Source organism: Antechinus flavipes, chromosome 3 (genome assembly GCF_016432865.1).
Source record: "Antechinus flavipes isolate AdamAnt ecotype Samford, QLD, Australia chromosome 3, AdamAnt_v2, whole genome shotgun sequence".
NCBI lineage: Eukaryota > Metazoa > Chordata > Mammalia > Dasyuromorphia > Dasyuridae > Antechinus > Antechinus flavipes.
Window position 1 is genome coordinate 488,593,057 of NC_067400.1, and position 16,326 is coordinate 488,609,382.

The 16,326-nt window shown below is 34.1% G+C and overlaps 1 pseudogene; it reads left to right on the forward strand.

Moving 5' to 3' along the window:
- The first annotated feature begins 1,459 nt into the window (after positions 1-1,459).
- On the forward strand, positions 1,460-5,833 carry LOC127557343 (WD repeat-containing protein 70-like; annotated as a pseudogene).
- Positions 5,834-16,326: the final 10,493 nt, after the last annotated feature.

Consider the following 16,326-nt stretch of genomic DNA (forward strand, 5'->3'; position numbering starts at 1 on the left):
GATGTACTTGGTCAGTATCCTTTTCCTGAACCTACCCATAAAATGAATTTAAACATCGAAAAAAAAATCAGTTTTTATATTATATCTGAATTATAGCATTCCATAGGAAAATTAAACAATTTCTCATATAAACTCTCAATATTTCTTTTGCTATTGAGAGAAAAGTGCTGACTAGTGACTGTGTCTATCTTTTAAATTTTTTCATCTTTTAAATATTAATGCTATTCTGTCATTAAAAACTGAAATGGGATTAAATGACTGTTGTGTCTGGGGTAACCCTACTCCAGACTTTAGAGCTGAGCTAGAAAGATGATAACTGGGAGATAAATTCTCCTGTAATGTCAAGTAAGTGTTCTCACCTTACATAGAAATCTCTCCCTCCTAAAGCCTTTACTGAAATAGGAAGGTAGAACCTGAACTAATGGGATACATTAGAATCACTATAATGGAACCAATTTTTTTGCTGAGGACAGAACTGGATTTTCAAGTCTGCAGAAATCTTTCCCCTATCCTTTATAAGACAAATGGATTTTCACATTTTATAATCTATGCACTAGTTTAGTAAGAACTATCAATGTGTCATATTATGAAATTAATTTTTACATGGTCTTTCCTAAAGAATCTCCAGAGTCATAATTAGCAATGTTCATATCCTGCAAAATTCCAATAAAATGTGCCAGGATCAACTTTTCAAGAAATTTCAGTTGAAAGGTGGGATGTTATCATGGGGAGATTTCCCATAATTTTGGACAGAAGTTCACAGTAGGGGAGAGAACCCAGGACCAAACACTTAGATTCTCAGATTTGCATTTTTTCCACCCTAATTCAGAAGTCTCTTTCTTTTGCTTAGATGCTGCTTTTCAATGTCTTGGTTTCATCTTTTTAAAAATTCTCTTCTATCAGTGTTGTCCATTTTGGATTTCAGCTCTTACTGTATAGAGAATATTTAGCTTATGTTTTCTGGTGATGAGGTATTTGAAGAAAATCTAGTACAATGTAATATAGACTGTTTATTTGCCTTGGAAGGTAATGTCTTGGGAAGGTATCATGGGAAAATGGATTAGAGTGGAAGTGGGATTTTGGTAGCTTTTGACTTTAATTCATTATTCTTACCAGTTAAATGCTAAGAACTTTTTCCCTCTTCCCTCCCCCTTTCCCTATATCCTGGAGTCTTAGTGCTATTAGAACTTTCTAAGTTTTACTACTCAAGATTGATGCATTGATTGTTCCATTCTACTTATAGTTTGAGAAGCCTTTCTTTCTTCAGCCTCACACACACGATGAATACAGTTCTTGATATTCTGTTGTGGTCTGTGATGTAAATATAAGACCCTACTTAAGTTAGAAACTATATCAACCCCCAGTCAAAGTCTCACAGTTAATGTTTTGCTTAGCTATTGCCACTGCTAAAGCTAAAAAGATTGGTTTATTAAGGCCATTAAATGAGAGGCAGTGTTATATGGTTAAAGGATCGTTGGGCTTGGAATTCGAAAATGTGGATTCAAGTCCAAGTTTTGTAACTTGCTACCTTTGTGACCTTTTGCTTTCTCTGGGCCATAGTAAAATATAATCTGTAAAATGGCAGGTGTTGATTGTTCCTGTGGTCCTGTGGCCAAAGCTGCTCTTTCTCTTGACAGGTGTGCATTTTGTTATTTTGTTGTCAGAAAACAATTGTGGAAAGTAAAAAAATTTTGGAAGCCAGAAAGAGGAAGAACTGAAGAAACAGAAAGAATTAAGAAGGCAATATGAAAATCTTTAGTCTCAAATCTGATCAAATTCCCTTTTATATCCACACAGAGCAGTGGAAGCTATAGTACTTCTGACGAACAATTATTTGGACCTCCTTTTCTACCTCAAACTACCCAAATACAACCTGAAGACACAGATGAACACATAGATCACCCTGCCAAGATAATAATAATGAAATACAAGATGAAATTAATCCTGTAAAAATTCTTGATTCTTATGCAATTACTCTGTAGCATGGCAGTAAAACAGTTTCTGCCTTAGTTCTAGACTCTTCAGGTGGTAGCAGGAGAATCTGATTATGATGTTAAATTTTAGGATTTTGCAGAACTCGTTGCTTCCTTTCAAGTTTGCCAACCTCTTCAACCCTCTCATTTTCATTAAATTATGTCACTCAGTACAGGAGTGCTGGAGATGTGTTTCCTGTCCAGAAGAAAAAAAAGGAAAAAAGTTTTTTTTTTTTTTTGGCTGAGGCAACTGGGGTTAAGTGACTTGCCCAGGATCACACAGCTAGGATGTGTTAAGTGTCTGAGTTTGGATTTGAACTCAGGTCCTCCTGACTTTAGGGCTCGTGCTTTATCCACTGTGCCACCTAGCTGCCCAAGCCAAAGTTCCTGACAGCGACTATTTCCTAATAATGGAATGTGTGAAAGGAAAACAGTATATTGTAGATGTGCCATCATTAAGATTAACATGGCAATGTTTAACACTGGCTACTGGCATCCCAAAATAAAGGAAGAATTTTTGACTTGTCCAAATTATGGGACTATGCAAACCTGAGATATGGACAATAATAAACAGAACAAAAGTGTGTTTAAACCAAGAACAATTCAGGAAAAAAAAGTAATTCCACCCATTTAAGCAAACAGTACATAGAGTAGAGATGGGAAATTCATTGCAACTGATGTCAGGATGGAAACATCTAGATCTATGACAGAAATATGAGTGTTCATATTAAATTCCACTGTAGATAGGCCCATGATTCTGGCATAGATACTTGCTGTGGGGCATGTCCAATGCCATTGTCCTTGTCTTTTCTGGAGTAGATGATAATTTTAAAACATGGGACATGCAATAGCTTAAGAAACTACTTTTTTTAAAGCTTCAAATTGTCCTACATTTTTCTTAATAATTAATTGCTGATTTAGCCTAGATGATAAGCCTTTGGTTACTAAAAAATTGTTAAGAAGGAAAATGGCAGTGTCAGGCTTTATTTATTTATTTTTTGACTGCCAGATATTCCATAAAATGTGTGAGATTGATGTTACAACCCAAGGTTTGTATATGGCTTATGGCATCCCAAGCTAAACCAGATAATGTTTGAAAGTGAACATAGATGGCTAAAATGTATTATGATCCCAAAAGAACAGAGAGGAGCAAAATTATGCAAGAAGAAACATACGACAAGACAAACTGACACTTTAAGCCAGGACTACATTATTAACTCTTCATTTACTGCCAATATTTTGTGAGCCATGACAATGCAGTACAAGGAAACAGTTGGTAAAAGATGGATTAGGTCCTCTAAAGCCTCATAAATCTGAACCCCTGGTGGCAGACCCAGGTCATGGTAGTAGAGTTAGAATCCATGGAGGAATCTTGTCATTATATAGTGAGAAACATTTCATGAGATATGACTGATGACAGAAATCTCTGGGAAGTCTTTTTATGGTTTGTGAGGGAAGCTGAGGATAACCCACATTGGTTGCTACAGCATATTCCAAGACTCAATCTGAAATTTTTTATTTTTTTACAGAAGATAATATGATAATATGAATAAATGAAGAATGAATCAGAGTGGAAAAAATGTAAAATTTGAAAAATACATTTTGGGGAAAAGAGTTATGGAGAGTGCCATGGCTGATTTTTTTTTTTCTTAATTCTCTTCAAATAAATCAGCAGATTAATTCCTAATACCAGTAGTACATTTTTAAAAAAAGTTTTAAAAATTTTAAAAATCTACTCAAATATTTTTGCTGCATCTATTAAACCAGTTTAATTAAAAAAAAACAATTCTTAATTTTTAAAAAATGGATTACATGATTTCTAAGGTCTCTTCTAGCTTTAAATCTATGACCACTTTTTTATTTTAGCAACAAATTCTGGCCAGAGAGGAGAAATCCCAGAGGATAAAGTTGACAGACTGGGAACTGAGTTGGAAAAGACCAATGATATATTGTCATTCTACTGAATTTCACACAGTAGCACAGCTTATCCTTACTGCCTTTTCTCCATCTTCTTGTCATTAATTTTTAATATTACTTGTGAATTAAGGAGAGAACAAACTTGGATTTTTTCCCTATTTTGTTATGGATTTGCTTGATAATCTTGAGATTATAAAATATTCATTTACTAATTGCTCCTGCTTTTATGAAAAGGAATTAGTTGGTTAAGAAAAGATTAATAAATTAGCAATATGGCCCATGCCCTTGGCCAAGGATAAGGTCCTTGAATACTTTCTACAATGTGACTAGTGCAGTTCTAAGCATACAAAAGGGACTTAGGTATGTCAATATCCAATTCATTCCTTAATTTGGCAACAAACATTTTACTAACTTAGAAGAAGCAAAGGATTTGACTTAGCTAGTCAAAGATACAAGAGATAAAGGAGATAGAGCTTAAACCTTAGAGTCCCTCTCTACCATTTTTTACTAATATCTCTTATCTCCTTTGAACAGCTCCCTAAAAACATGAAGTCCTTCAGCATTGTTGAGAGAAAAACTAGAAAGTGAATAAGAAAGAAAGCAGATAAACTAGCATTTTAATTTAGTGTTTTACCAGTATGTTATTGGTTTCAGAAATCAAGACTTGATTTATTCAATACCAGGACATTTGGTTGAATGAGCTATTATCCTTGATTGAGAGGTTCCCTTCCCTAAGGATTCTGGATTTCTTGTTGACTCTTGTCCTAGCCTCAGAGTTTAATACTGGGAAAATCTGAATAAAATTTCAGTGTAATTCTTTAGGTTTCTAAGTTTCCTCAATTGTGAGTAGCAAAGTCTCTAACTTGTTTATGAGCTCTCAGTGTAAGATATGGGTATCAATTGTTGGCTTTTATTTCACATATGACAGAAAATGAAGAAGGTACAAAAATAGACACGAGTCTGTGAATAAAGATAGAAACCTAAAGTACTAAAATAGTCCATTAGAATCCATCTCCACTTCCAAGGTAAAGATATCTTGGGATTACATTAAACTTCACATTTATCTCATACTTACATGGTCCAAGGAACTCAAAGGGATAGAAGGAGAAGCAAGATCCAGATTTCTTTCCCTTCTCCAATACATAACTCTAATCATCCAGCATCAGAGTCTAGCTTGACATTCTTCTTCCTTCTCCAAAGAGAATACTGCTGAGGAAACATTTCCCTCTACAAAGCTGGTGCCTCAGATGTAGGAATTCTAAAATTTGGGATTGAGATAGTCTGTGAGACTCTGAGGTAACACTATACGCATAGAGTGCTAAATTTTAGAAACTCTGGTTTCCTTTCTGTATTCAAGAAGGAAAGAGAAGTCAAGCAAGCACTAAAAATCTGGAAATCCCTTTTTAAAGATTTATCATGTGCATATTCTATAATTCTTTTCATCCTCACTGGAGAATGAAAAAAAGAAATCTTATTTTGAAATCTGACTTTAGAAGTCCAAGGGAAGGAAAACCTCCCATTAAGCATCCCTTGAGGTTTGAGGTGTCACAATTTGATGGGTAGAATCATGGGAGTTTACCTAAAGAAGTAGACCTTGAAACCAGAGACTCAATATAGTGGAAGTAGAGTTGAAAGGGAGCTAGTCTCAGATTTTGTAGTCTGGATTCAAATTCTGCCTCTGACATCTGGTGGCAGTATGATCGCCTTTCTAACACTAATTTCTCAGTTTTCATCTTCTGCTGAGGATACATCTGAATTGATTGAGACCTTCTGGTGACTTTCATCTCTTGCTGCTCATATCCCTGGGGGAAGGCTGCTGGAATCCATCATGAGTGGCTTCCATCTGTGCCATGAAAAGGTAACTTCTATTCCTGTTGCCATTTTGATTTTCCAGCTCTGATGTGGAGAACATTCAGTTCAGAGAGGAGCAACTTTCCTTTTGACCTCAAGCCTTCTATATCCTCCATTATTCTTTGAAAGATTAGAAAGAAGAAAGTGAATGGGGAGCAAGACTTCTATCCCTTGTCAGGTGTGACATCCAACTCTTGTTATGCTCTTTTTTACCTAATCTCCAACTTTCAGAAGAAAGAAGAGTGGTTAAATAGACCTCCCATCAGAGCATTTGACTTCATATCTTCCTGTACTTGTCTCTAGCTGTGAAACTTGTCTCTGGCTCCATCCTCCTCTGGGAAAAGTAATGGTGTCTTCCACTAAGTGGTGAACTTTTTTTTTTTTTATTTTCAAAATATATGCATGGATGATTTTCCACATCAACCCTTACAAAATCTTGTGTTCTATTTCACTCCCTTCTCCCTCTCCCCTCCCATAGATGGCAAGTGATCATTAGATCACTTATATGTTAATTGCATATATGTTGATGTGCAATTCTTTTATACATATTTCCATAACTATCATGCTGAACAAGAAAATTCAGATCAAAAAGGAAAAAAAAATGAGAAAGAAAACAAAACTCAAGCAAACGACAACAAAAAGAGTGAAAATACTATATTGGGGTCCACAAGAAGTTCCTATTGTTCTCAGTCTGGGTGCAGATGACTTTCTTCATCATAAGACCATTGGAATTGGCCTGGATCATCTCATTGTTGAAGAGAGCCATGTGAACTTTCTTATACCTAATTATACCCCATATATCACAGTAACTCTGAACTCTGTTTTCTCATGACCCGTCATCCAAACCCAACTTCCTTCTTTCCTGCCACCCAATTTCTTATTTCTATCCCTCTCAGCCCACCACTCCCAAGTTCCAATTAAAGACCACTCACCTTTTCCACTATGCCCTCTGAAATGTTTGTTCTATAGATAACAAACTTCCTTTCATTTTTAATCTTTTCTTCTCTCACTTTTTTTCATTTTCTGCTTGGCTCCTTCCTGATGACATAGTCTTCCTGGCTACCTTTTCCAGTAATAGCTGCATCTTCACTCATTCTCCTCAGTTCTCTGGTGGAGGCAGGGAATTGAAATAACCCTCATTCATCATGAACATTTCTAGACTGTTTCCCTATCTCACTCAGTAACTTCTTCTTTGAGGTATATTCAATTCATATCTACCACTAAATCAAAATCCTGCTAGGTGTTTGTCAATAGAACTTCCAGATTATTCTCCTTTTTTTCTCAATGACTTTGCTACCTTGCTCACAATTTTTCTCTTCTACTCAAATCCTGTTCTCATTTTTGGAACTTTTAGTATATATATTGATTATCCCCCCCAAATATTCTAATCACTCAATTCTTCCTACTCATCTTCCATGACCTATGTCTCCACTTTACTTCAGTCACACATAAGCATGGTAATTCCCTTGATCTTGTCATCCCTCATGGATACATCACCTCCATGTTCAATAATTCTTAAATTCCCTATCAATCACAATCTTTTGGCTTTACATCTCTCCTTCTGCCTTCTCTGAGCAAACTCTACTCTTTGCCCACATTATGATCTCTAATCCTCCAATTCTCAGTTCTTCTGTAGCCCTTCTTTCTTGCAAATTGCCACTCACTCCTTTTCCACATCTTGACCCTTTTACTGACACAACTCCATCCCATATTCTCCAAAAGATACTCTCCTCTATTATTCCTATTTTATTTCTTTGTGATCTTTCCAGGCTTATTGGATCATTCTCTACTGCTACAATCATATCCACATCTCTCCCATCATCAAAAATAAGTCTTTCACATGATTCTTCCATTCTTGCTAACTATCCTATTTCCTCTATTGTTTCTACACTCTTTCAAGATCACCTAGAATAGGTATCTCCATTTTCTCTCCTTTTATTTTCTTCTTAAAGTATTATCTTTGGACTTCCAATCTTGTCATTCCTGCTATATCCAAAGTTACAAATTATTTAATTGCCAAGTTCAAAGGCCTATTCTCAATCCATATATATTTTTTTTAACTATTCTGTGTTCTTTGATACTGTTGATCTCTGTCTCCCTTACCTTGATACTCTTTTTCTAGATTTTTTCAGATCATAGCCTTTTCTTGGCTCTCTTCCTACCTATAAAACCATTTAATTTAAGTCTCTTTTGCTGTATTTTGTAGTTCATGTTCTCTACCCTTCAGGCAAAGGCAATCATCACAAATCATCCCAAGTCTTTGAAACCCAGTCAAAGATTGCTTAAGGCTACTCTTGACCAATTGCATTTTACATAACAAAACCCAATTTATTTAGTTGAAAAACACAGTTTGACAGACAAAACACTTGGTGATTTTTGGCATTTTATAGAGGGTGAGAAGGCTAAAATCAGTTCTCTTTCAGTTGTTTTAATAGCATCTTTGATTCTCCTGACTTCCATCTCTAGGAGCCATGGTACAAGTTGCAAACAAAGGTTTAAGGCAGTACAAATTAAAGAAAAAAAGAGGATGAGGGAAAGAGGGATACAACTTTCCTTTGGAGTGAACCTTTTCCTTTTATCACAGAAATATATAGATTCACAGACCCCAGAATTCATCTTGTCTAGCTCTTATCCAAAAAAAAAAATCCTCATTACATAATAACTGACAAGCAATCAATCATTCAAGTTAGTTCTCTTTCCCCACAAGAGGGCTTAGAATAGTCTATCTCCTAGTTTAAATGTAACTAGGGGAGAAAGAGAGAATTCATTTTGCCTTATTTTTATCTATCAAATGCACACTTATTTCTGGGCTAACAGCCAATCAAAAAGTTTTTTTTTTTCTTTTTACTCTCTGGTCAGTGATAAGAAAAACTTATAGATACCAATGCTCTGAAATGTAGAGCAAGATCAATCCATTCTATGTCAGAAGGTAGGACTTCAACCTGGTCTTCCTGACTCTGAGGACCATTTACTAAACCTTGCCTGTCTATCAAATACTCAGTATGACTTAATGACTGGTTAACAAAAGGAGAGGCTTTCTTTGAAGATTAGGAAATTCACTATACTACAACCTTCTTTCTCCTTCCCTCCATATTTTTAATATATTCATATGTGTACATGTCTCTTCTCTAAGAGAAGGTAAGCTTCTTGGGACTATTTCACTTTTATCTTTTTAGTGCCCAGAAAATAGTAAATACTTAATAAAATTCTTATTCGTTGGTTGAGTCATTGATTTCCCCTTAGAGCAATAGAAAGCAGAGATGGCGTACTCAAAAAGACTGTTTGTTGTATTAGTTCCTTTCCCTTATTCTCTTTCTGTTTTTCTTCTCTTCTCAGTCAGAATAAAGCTGGCTCCTCTCCAAGTTAAAAGTATCTGTGACTTCATTTGCATGTTTCCACATTATGATCCATCAGGGAAAACAATCCTTAAACTATATGGGGCTCTCTGTGTGTTTGCATTCAGAACAAGTTAAAATATGAGTAAATGTAATTTATGTTTAGACATTTCATTTATAGTGTGTTTGGATACATTTTTTTGACTTATAAATAGTCACCACAATTTGCAGAGCAGTAGAAAGAAATGGGGATGGAATGTAACAGATGGTAAATTAAGCTCTAAAATAAAGTAGATGAATGTTAATGTTAGGCATTGTTTTTATTAGGGCGTTTGAGTTTTCTCACCAAGTAAATCTCTGTCAGTGTTAAACTCATTGGCTGTGAGGGATGCTTTAAAAAATGTTCATTTGAAAATGTTTTAATTAAATTTGCTTTTCAATAAATTGGCAAGGATCAAAGCCACCTTTCTGTGTACAGAAGGGTTATAGGATAAGGCCCTAGCATTTCACTAGAGATGTCACTGCTTTTTACCTTTGGCATACCATTTCCAGAGAGCTTATGTCCTGACTGTTTTTATGGGAACTGAAACATTCTTCCCTTAGTTTGAATTACTGGGGCATGTTCTAAAGAGGTTGCTGAATTCCTAAAGAGACTTTATTGTTACCCTTAGTTGCTGCCACTGGGTAAATAGTAGACCTTTATTGGGTAGTAGTGTAGAAAGAGCAACTGAACATCAGTGAAAATGGAACTCCAATACAGATCATCTACTAGAAGACTCTGAAGTAGAGAAAATATAATAAAATAAAATTTCTAAAACTCAAAAGAAGAGACTGAAAGACCTGAATAGACAATTAGTTATTCTGATCAAATACTGTGATATCAGTAACATCAGCTGAAGAGCTCTGAATGACATACCTCTAAGAAAATATTTGTTTTACAGTGAAAGAAATTTGTCTAAAAAAGTCAAATGACTCATCCACAATGATCCAGATATTTCTTGGCAAAACAGATTTGGAGCCAGGTCCTTTGACTCCTAACTCAGAGCTCCTCAGTCTTATGTACATCCCTGTGTTCATTCTCAATAGCAAATAAAAGAAAGGGTGAAGAGAATAAACCAAAAATAAAAATAAAACTTTAGCACTTTATCACCACTAAGTTATGATAATAGTAATTTAAACCATTTATTGGTTTGCTCTTATCTAGCCTTATCGGCTCTTTTTTTTTTTTTTTTTCTTTTCTCTAGTTGTCTGAGTGCCATATTGACACCACTTTGCCACTTACTGTGGCCACAATATCTGATTAGCTGTTTAATATTGACTGAATATGGCCCTATTTTTACTGCATCTCAGAGTAAACTACTTCTATATTTGTTCCCCACTGCTAGCACGACTTCATCTGGAATCATGGATTAATATCACATTAAAGCCAAAAAGGATCAGAGAGTGAGAGCTTCTTGTTCGTCCTCATTTTATAGATGAGGAAACTGAGTCCCAGAAAGTAGAAGCAAATTGTTCTAAGTAACACATAGTTAATAAAAAAAAAGAACCCAGGTCTCCTGATTCTAAATTTACTATATTGTCTGTTATCATTTTATATCCCCTGTTTTAGTTCTTTTTATCTTTTTTTAAAAGAGGCACATGTCATCTTTGGTTCCTAATTAGCTTCCTCAGTTTTTTTAATTTTCTGATTGATTTACTCAGTTGACAGATTATTTTCAGCCTTATACCATTTGACAAAGTGATACCATTTAACAAAACAATACAATTTCTTCCTTCTCTATCAATTTTTTTTTTTTTTTTTTTGCATAGGAAACATAGGAATATCTTTTGTATCACTGGCTCTGTCATTGTATTTTACTACTTTTTATTTGTTATCTTTAACTTTTTTCCTGCATATATACTTAACAATAACCTTGCCTCCTCTATTAGAATGTAAGCTGTTGTGAGAAGGATTGTTTCATGTAAACGTCAAAGAAAAGACAATCTCTTTGTAGAGTACTTATGACTATGGGGTTCGTGGAAAGGAAAGATAATAAACCTAGAATAGGTGATTGGGCCTTTTGTCTCTCTTGAAGTATGTATGTGTAGTATGTATAGTATGTAGTATATTTGTAGTATGGTGGAAGATGTCCTTGCTCTGTATATAGAGGGTCTAAGTTCAAATTATATTTCTGATGCTTATTTATTACCTGTGTGGGATTGGAAAAATTACTCAACCTCCTTCAACCACAACTTCTTCAGTTCTAAAATGGAGAGTTCAGGTACTTTGTGTTGGATGGATTTTGACATTTTTCCTGTCTAAATTTGTGTTTATATGATTAGCTATTACTCTTCAGTATCAGAGAAGCTTTCTCTGAGTTGTAGTATGTAGATAGCTCTGTTTAGGTGATCTGGTTTACTCTTAGTCAACTGAACTTGACTCAATACCAATTTTTCTGAAATAAGAATGAATTCTGAATGAATACTTTTCTTTATCAAACTTCTAAAACAGAGGATTAATATAATTATAGAAAATAAAATTGAATACAAATATATGAGAACCCTATTCATGCTCTGTCTATTGATTTTCAATTGTACATAATTTGGAGACTACATTTCATTTCTCATCAAAGACTTTCAACTGGCTAATAGAAGTATCTTTCTTTTGTATCATGGACTCTCTGATTGTATTTAACTACTTTTTGTATTCTCTTTAACTTTATTCTATGTATATGACTGAAGATGATAATTTATAAAGCTATATAGCTTTGGGATATTGGCACGGTGATTATGACCACAAGAAAACTATGTACTTGTCTGCCCTATTAGAATATATGCTTTTGTGAGCATTATTTAATTTACTATGTTTATATCCCTAAACCTAACATATTATAGTACCTGTGACATGGTAAGCACTTCATAAGTACTTTTTAATTGATTGGTTTCTATAAACTATATATAGTTCTACAGTTTGAAGAACAAGAAGAAAGCCTAACAGATATTAATTTTATAGATGTAAAAACTGATGATCAGAGAGGTTGTAACATCTCCACCTACTGCCTTAGAATATGAGTTCTTTGAGTGCAGGAACTCTCTTTTGACTCTTTGTATCCCGGGTGCTTAGCACAATTTCTGGCAGAGTAGGTGCTTAATAAATTTATATGTATTGCTTAATAATAATAGATAACATACAGAGTTTTCTTCAATATGTGTAAAATACATGTAAATACATGTAAAATAGTTTTCAACATTCATTTTTGTAAAACTTTGCGTTCTAAATTTTTCTCCCTTTCTCTGCTATCTTCCCCTTTCCCAAGACAGCAAGCAATCTGATATAGGGCAAATATAATATATAAAGTTTTAAGTCTGCAAAGCCCTTTATATACAACATCTCATTTGATTTTCTCAACAATCCTAAAAAATTTTTGTTCTTATTATTCCCATTTTATAGATAGAGAAACTTAGACTCTGAGTATATTAGTGACATTCCTAGGAATATATAATAATTCCTAGGGGTGTGTGTGTGTGTGTGTGTGTGTGTGTGTGTGTGTGTGTGTATGTTTAACAATGTTAATAATTGTTGCAGTAGGAATAAGGACTCTTATCTCCAAGACTTTTGAGTCCATAGTTATTTTACTACATTTTGATAATTGTAAAATGTCATACTGGTAGTTTTAAAAAGATCTATTTTAACAGCCACAAAATCTAGAATGGCAGACTAAAAAGAAGGCTGGTTTTTGGATTTAGAAAAATCTTGGGTCAAGTATTACCTTTGACACCTACTACATATGTGACTGAGCAAGTCATTTAAACTCTTAGTGAACCAAGCAAATTTCCAAGACTATATGTCAGATTAAATAATAAATTTATTATTATTTAAAGTCAAATTAATAATAATTTATTATGTACTTATTATATGCTGTGCTTTGAACAAGGGATACAAAGATTGGCAAAACAATCTATGTCAGCAAACATATTGCTGTTTATATCCCTATATATAAATTCAAACAGGGTAAACAACATGCAAAGAACTATGGATCAACAAGATGAATGCAGAACAAATTGGGAAGTAATCTCAGAGGGATGTCATGGTTGTCATTGGGAAGAATTGGAAAAAATTTCTTGTACAAGATAAGATTTAAGTTGAATCTTGAAGGAAGCCATGAAAGGGAGAAGAGTTATGATGATAATTTGCAATTACAGATCAAATTAGTGTTTTTGTTTGTTTGTTTGAGCATGGAAAGGACATGGGCATGCGTATAAGCAAACACAGAATAGCCAGGCGATAAGGAGAGATTGAAGAAAACTGAGGAGGGTAGGAAATGATATAAAAGACAATCTGTTGGTGAATTTACAGATCTGCATCAGTAGAGGAAGTCCTTCAATCAGAAATCACTGCAGTAAAATCAACTGATTATATGGGAGATATGAAGTGAAAGTGAAGAATTGAAGACTGAAATTATAGCTGTGGGCAATTGGTTTAGTGATTATCCTCACAAGAAAAATAGAGATGATTGGGGGAGTAGTGGTTTTAGAGGGAAAAGAAAATGAGGTCCATTTTGGACATTTTAAATTTAAGATATTTATAAGATATTCAGATGGAGATGTCAAGCAGTTTGTGACGCCAAACCAGGGTTCAGAAGAGTTTAGTATTAGTGCATACAATTTAGTAGTATGTATAGAGATAATAGTTGAGATTTCTTCCAGGACTCTATCTTTCTATATATCAGAATACAAAGCAGTAATTCAAACTGCTCAGTCCATTAGTCTGGTTCTGCTCATTGAAACTGACCTTAAATTTCACTTTCATACAATGCAACAGACGTTCATTGAAATCTACTGTTTTCAAGACACAGTTAGGTCCTAAGAGGAAACAAACAGAATGAAATATTTCCTGACTTTATTGAATGTATAAGCTAGTAGAAGAGGTAAAAGTTGTGGGCAACAAAAATGTGCTGCAAATCTTACTAATCAAGTAAAGGTTTCTATCTGAGGGCTGAGATATGGAGAGCTGGGGAAGTAAAATAATGAAACGAAAAAATAATGGCTCAGGAGTTAGAAGACTTGCATTTAAACTATTAGTGGACCAGCAACTTTTCCAAAACTATATGTCTGAATCAAATAAAGTCAAATTAGCTAGCATTTATAAAGTGTTTAATATGTGCCAAGCTCTGTCCTTAGAACTAGTAGGGATACAGAGAAAGGCAAATGCAAAGAAAATTTCTGATGTAACTTCCAGCCTTAAATTTATGATCCTTTGACCTTACAATATTAATTTCTGACTGGAATGGGGTTCAGAGAAGGACTTATGGAGGCAATAGCCTTACGTCAGAATTTTAAGGGATAGATAGTATTTCAATAGGCAGAAAAAGGAAATGGAGTAGAATTTTAGATTTGGATAATGATAGGCAAAATGATATTGTAAGAGATAGCAAGTAGTCTAATTTGGTTGGAATCTTGAGTCTGGAAAATAATAGAATCAGATAAAGTTGGAAATGTAAGGTGGGGCAGATTGATTATCTTTCATTATATTCTTTTGGATTTATAGTGCCTAATATAATGCCTGGTAATAAGATAGTAGAAAGAGAATGAGCTTTGGATTCAGAGAAAACAGGTTTGAGTCTTACCTCAATTGTTAGGGAACATGAGACAAATAGGGATACCTTGAACAGAACTTAAGCTCTGTTTGCTCAAATTTCCTCAACTATAAAATGGAGGATAATAATAGCATTTACCTTCTAGGGCTGTTGGGAGGAACAAGTGGGATAATATTTTTTAAAAAATGCAACAAACAAAAACACTCAGCACATTATTTGGTACATAGTAGGTGCTAAAATAATGCCTGCCCCACTCCCAACTGCATAAACTTGAGTAAATTATTCAGTCTTAATGAAATTGAGTTTACTTATATTAGGGGACTTGTAAGTTCTCTACCAGCTCTAGATAGTTAAATTAGTAAATATTTAAGAAGCACCTATAGGTGCCAATTATTGAGCAAAGTGCTAGATACTATGTGGAAACTCAATAAATATTTATTGGTGTCATTTGAATGAATTTTGAAACAACCCTGTAGAGCAACAAATGTACAAATGGTGTTTTTTACTTTTCAGAAAAACTTTTAGACCAATTTTTGCAGTGGTTACTAATTTCATCTAAGAAACTAATCCAGTGGTAGAAAAAGCTTTGCCATACTATTTAATCACTTCTTTTAGTGAATTCTTTTAAAGAAATCGAACTCATTTATATAATTTAAAATGCCCCTTTGTAGTCAATAAATGCAGCGATGTTTCAGAGGAAAACAATTTTATTTGTTCAGTGCAATTGGAGGCCAAATATTATGAATGAGATTTCTGAATTATAGTGCTAGAGTTTAATGAGATGTAATTATGGGTCCTGGGATATTTGTATGAGGAGGAAAAGCTTTACTGTACACTATTAAAGTGTTTTATGTATGGCTAGGAGACACACAACCCATTATGGAATTTGAATAAGCATAATTGTCCAAGAAGAAATAATTGAAAATAATCCTTTAGATGTCACAATGCCCTTATCCATCATGTGACTTTGTCAACTATTATTTAGTATCTTTACTAGTTACAGACAAGCATCCTTAGTGGCTCATAAATTGTCACCCATAAGACATCTAACATTGTTGAAGACAAAGCCTTTGTTTTAGGATATTGAATTGTAAATTGCCTGGACACATTAGCATTAAAATCCCATGATATTATCAATGTGATCTGAGATTGGTACTAATTAAGAGGACAAAGTCAAAGGCAAAAATAAAAAATTGCAATACATTATATATATTTGTAGGCTATTTTAAAAGAGCATAATGTTTCCTCAGAAAATGTGTTCACATTACCCAGGCATGCCTTGGGTAATAGAGGATGGACTAATGGATATAATTCTATACATAAAGAGTCAACATGGTTCTTTTAGGGTAACTGTTCTACTGGATGTGTCCATCCAGTACTCTGAAGGTAGAATACTTGGGTTTTCCTTTAGAATGTTATGATGTGTTCCATAACACTAATAACACATAATAAGTTAGCGTTATAGTGGTAAAAAATCTAGACTCTCTGGAACCTGAAGATGGAAGCATATTGGTTTGAATGTTATTGAATAGAGCTGAAGGAATAGTTTTTTAATAGTCTTTCCATCTACTACGAGATCATTTCCTTTTTTTCTTTTGTTCTCTTCATTTATGGGCATTATTACTTTGTTTTTATTTTTTAATTTTTATTAGTGTCTCTTAAAAAGAAATAGAT